Source organism: Stegastes partitus, unplaced genomic scaffold, assembly GCF_000690725.1.
Source record: "Stegastes partitus isolate 25-593 unplaced genomic scaffold, Stegastes_partitus-1.0.2 Scaffold84, whole genome shotgun sequence".
NCBI classification, from domain to species: domain Eukaryota; kingdom Metazoa; phylum Chordata; class Actinopteri; family Pomacentridae; genus Stegastes; species Stegastes partitus.
The window spans coordinates 905,081-910,554 of NW_007577815.1; positions in this window are offsets into that span (position 1 = coordinate 905,081).

Sequence of the window (5,474 nt, forward strand, 5' to 3'; positions counted from 1 at the left end):
TAAATTTAGAACTTCCTAGTGTGTTTGGGGATCATTAATAAAAAGCATGTACAACTCAAACCACCTCCAAAGTCAGGGACTACTTTAACTACAACTCTTTAAATGATATATTAAAAAGGTTTGGATGACGGAGAATCTGTGTGTACAGGCTCTCTTAATAGTAAACATTTGTTTTCAACACCACGTCTTTAATTTCTACAGACGTCTCTGTGCTCACCCACATGGACATGGGCAGATGACAGAATTTACACCCGTACCCTTACAAACGGCATGTTTTGGCACTTGGAAACAAAGCAACTGTGCGATCTTTGTGACCGGCATGGTGGGTACAATGTAAACATAGCAAATAGAAAAGGTAGCCAGAGCTGTGGGCGGCTGTGGCTCAGGGTTTAGAGCAAGTTTCTTTCTAATTCCAGGGTTGGCGGCTCAATCCCCAGGTCTTCCTGTCCAAGTGCTGAAGTGTCCTTTTGCAACACACTGAACCAACAGTTGCTTTTAAAGTTAGGAGAGCATGGAAACCCCACCACAAGTCTGTGTGTGTGAATGGGTGACTGAAAGTGTAAAAAGCAATAAACCCCAAGTTGTGCCAAATTATATTCTTCCTTAACAGTTTCTAAAAACATTGTTTCATATCAAACTGGGAGCCATGAAGCTTCTTGAATGGTTTAAAGGAAACCAAGGTTCTCCTGAAAATCACAAAAAAAATGCCTCCAGTTGAACAGACCACTTTCATTTATTTCATTTCATTTTTGGACCAGCATCCAACAGTTTTCCTTTTTTTGAGGTCACAGAGAATCACATCACAGCTGGGCCATACTGATACTGTCCAGTATTTAGCAAAGAATAAAGAAACCTTTATCTCAAAAATTCACAAATCTTACCCAAAACAGCAACAAAATACATGCTTCCATAGGGATTGTAATGAATGAGTTTGAGAATTTTAAGTTGAACCATCTATTGTTGTCCATTCAACACAGTAAACAGGGTAATACAAACCCTGTTAGGCCACGGTACATGAGCTGTTAGTCCAGCCAGAGGAAAGGGACATAGTCAGTGAGATACTCTGTGTCCATGGACAATAGTTTGGCAGCAGACCAAGCTCCTAATTAAGTAGTGCCATACAATGTTAAATACAGAAGCCCTCTGCATAGGTGAGGGGCTGGCCAATAACTCTTTGAACAAGGTCAATGTGCTCAACATGATCTCTCTTCATTCCACCCTGCTGGACATGGGGATAATCTCATGCATCTTTAATCCTGTTGTACTATGCTCAGACTGAGGAAATAGATTGGATGTAGAGCACTGGAACAGAGAGGGGAGAGCACACACAGCAGAGCGATAAAAAGCCACATACAGAAAGAGGCTGTGTGGGTATGTTTACATGTTTGTCATCATCCACTGCTGTACACTTTAGGTTCAAGCTGCTGTATCATCACTGCTAATTGCTCCTGTAAACCATTACACAATCCAGTAAACACAACTGCACTTCACTGCAGTTCTGAGGAGATTTTGATGCAAGAGCCATTTTTGATTAGCTGCAGATTAGCTTTCTGCACTACTTGGAGTGTTTCGTAACACAGAACCACTTAATATGTTTTTTTCATCTTTATACTCTTATGCTATATCAGAAGCTGAGGGTGTTCAACATATTCCAAGAGATGATTTGGTTCACTTTCTATACCAGTGCCTCAAATGGTTGTAAGAATTGCAACATAAGCCTGGCAGTCATGTCAATGGATTTGCTTCACATTGAAATACGCTAACAAATATCAAACAATCTGTCAAATTTAGTATAAACATTCATGGTTTCCTGGGGACAAATCCTACTGCCTTTGACTATCCCCAGACTTTTCCTTTTGTACCAACTAGTAAATATTTGTGGTTATGTGACTATTCGAAGGATTGTCAAGAAATGCACAGTAACTACACATTCATTGTCCCCAGAGGATGAATTCAAATGACTTTAGTTATCCTTTGGCGTCACCAGAAGCTCAAAATTTGCATTTATTCAGTGAAATATTTCAGTATCTACTTCTATAAGATTTTGTAGTGACAGTCAGAATATGGTTGTGTTGATTTTGGTGATCTGTTTCTCCAGCACCACCTAGAGACATTTATGATGTTGAAGCAAGGGTCTCAACAACTGTTGGACAAAGAAGTCATGAAATTTGCTACACATATTCAGCTTTTGGGGAGTAACCAAAAGAGTGAAATTGTCATCACAAGTGACCAAAATGAGTTTTGGAGCTTGAAATTTGCCTTCAAAGATTATCTCGTTGATTACGGACTATTAGACAAAGCAAGGAACTAAGATGGAGGAGGAGTTTGAATTAGGGCTGTTGCACTGAAAGGAACAAGCTAAGTTGTTTGGGCATGTGATAGGAGTGGCTCCTGGGCACCTTATAGTAGAGGTTTTCCAGGAAGGTTCAATAAATGGCAATGGGCCCTGGTGTAGACCCAGAGGATGCAGTGCAGATGACACATGCAGGTCTTATTTGGCCTGAGAACACCTCAGGCTCCCAACAGGAGCTGGAAAAGGCTGCTAGGACATCTGGACTAACTTAGCTTGCTGCCACCAACTCCAGATAAGTGTCAGATAAATGTCTATATGGATGGACATTCATTACCTCCACAGGATGAACTGTAAATACATTTCACTGCAAGTTATATATGACTGTGTTTGTGAAGACCTTGAAATACTCCGATTGCCTGACTTTGTTCAGCACTTTGAATTATGACCAAATACTTGCAAATTCGTTGCTATATTTTGTGCTTTGTGACAATTAGAAAATGTTGACACGCTAACTAACCTAAAAACTTGATAAGGTAAGCATGGCAAATATATAAAATAGATTAAGCATGTCCCAATAAATAGTGTGTCAAATGCAGTATGCCAAAAATATCAGTATCTCTTTCTACATATGGTTTTACAGTATTCAAGCAAGCATGCTTTTCTGGCCATTATAATTCACAGTCCTCTGCCCAGGCGAAGATACACCTTATACATTACAGTGTCTCGCATGAGTAACACACCCGAGCTGCTGAGAGCACACTCACACGTGATTTCATACTGCAGATTGCGACAGATGCATGAGCAAGATGGTCGAATCGCAAGGTGCAACATTATGACTAAGTAGTATGTACCAAATGTATGACACTTCATGCAACTGCACAGACAGACAGACAGACACAGACACAGAGATTCCTAACATACATACTGAAAACAAGGAAAAGAAAAGGCACGTGTTTTGGAATGCAGTCATTGTTATTGTGACCATTAAGTTGATGTTAGCAACTGGCAATAGTCCCCTAGTATTGCATGCACCTTCCCTCCTAAAACATCAGGTACTAATTTCCTTTATCTTTTTTTTTTTTTTTTTTCTCTCTCTCTTGAATACCTTTTGACAACTCCCAGAGAAAGAAACTGAACTTATGAGTGTCAATTAAAGCTGGGGGTATGACCATATTAACATAGCTAGGATCATTATCATCAGTGAGATAAAACCATTATTGTACAGATGGTTGTACTAATGTAATTGGTGGCACAGGTTCTGCTCCCCCGAATCTAAAGCAGAGCTCCATTGTGGAATGCAATCAGCCCCCCTGGGGGAGACAGATCAGGAACCAAGGCACATATCACTGACATATGGAATATGCATAATTTCAAGAGACAAGCCCAAGGAAAGATACTATTGCAGGTTTGTGAAGAAGAAAAAGCCAACTACAGTAACTGAGAGACTCAAAAGCACAAGCTGCAGTGAGCTGCAGATAGAAACTGCAGAAATGCTGTAAATGTGCAGCTGATGGCTTTGTGAAACGTGACCGGTGTTAGTTTTGATCAGTTGATGTAGTGCATACGAGTTACGTGTTCTGCATGAAGGCCCGCAATGCATAAACGATGGGGCATGTCTTTGGACTAAAAGGGCATGTCTATTATTTAAAAAGCAACATGTCCTGTGGGTGTTTGGCATTCCGCTTCACTGAGGCTACTGACATACAAGAAATTAGTTATCTGCCTATTCTGCAGTGTTTTTCTTCTTGCCTGATTGTTGGCCATTGTTGCAAAAAAAAAAGAAAGAAAAAAGCATTAACTCTCTAGATTCTGAGATACTGACAACCAGACTTGATGTTTACACTGATGCTTTACGTCACTAAAACAGTTCCTGCCATGAAACTGCACCACTAGAAAAATGTTCAGACACAATGGTAAACAGGTACAGAAAAACACCAAAGACCATTGCAAAAAGCTTGAATCTTAAACAGTGCTAAAATGTTAGCAGAGTGCGGATATCCTCTAACATATGCCATTTGGTGGGGGCTTTCATTCAAAGCTGCTGATGGTACCATGAGCATGCATATATTTTAGGCATATGTGGCCCCGGTGGGAATCCACCCTTAACCCTGGCTTTGTTAAAGCAGTGCTCTCTCCTCAGCGCTATACCACCACCATGTTTTACACCAACACAGTTCAAAAGTGTATCTAAAAGCACAGTCAGTTGCTTTGTGTCTGACATTATGCTGTACAAAGGCTTGTGTTGCAGATAGTACATAGCAGTGCATGGAAAATTGGAAAGCATGGCTGTTAATGTTCAGCTTTTAACATCTGCAAATACTGTGAGATGTAATGAAAAATTCAGATGTTGAACTTTGAACTGGAAAAATGTTTTGGTAGAAGAAGCAGGAAACAAACTAACAAAGAGTCCCCAAAATGTACTTTAATTTAACGTCAACAAACACAAGTTAAAATGTATGTTACAGAAAAAAAAAAAAGATGGAGCCCACTTGTTTAGTTCCATACGCTATTTCTCTACATGCTCAAAGGCTTGATTCCACACTGCATGATAGTTTAAAACTTAATGTTTTTATTCATTTCTTTGGTCATTTCTGCATGATGGCTCGATAGCACCATCACCTCTCAGCTAAAAGATCCCCTGTTCGAGTCCCGGTGAGGATGCCTGGAGTCCTTCTGAGTGGAGTTTGCATGTTCTTCCTGCAGCATGGGCTCTCTCTGGGTTCTCTGCTTCCTCCCACAGTCCAAAAACATGTTGAGGTTAATTGGTGATTCTAAATTGTCCGTAGGTGTGAATGTGAGTGTGCTTGGTTGTCTGTCTCTAAGTGTAGCCCTGTGATAGACTGGTGACCTGTCCAGGGTGCACCCTGCCTTCACCTGAAGTCAGCTGGGATAGACTCCAGCCCCCCCACGACCCTAGTGAGGATTAAGCGGCGGATAGATAATGGGTGGACGGATGGATTTCTTTGGCCACTTGGCAACAACAACTTACTAACAGAACATTGACGTATTGTCGCCTGGCAATCTTGATAAGACCAACATGTTGTCATTTAATTTGGAGTCTTGTTTGTTTTCACATGATGAACATGTAAATTCACTATTAGGCTCAACCAGCTTCAAAAATGTGCAATACTTTAGCTGCTAACTTTGCAAACCGTTTTGTGCTGGGCTGCCATATTAAAGA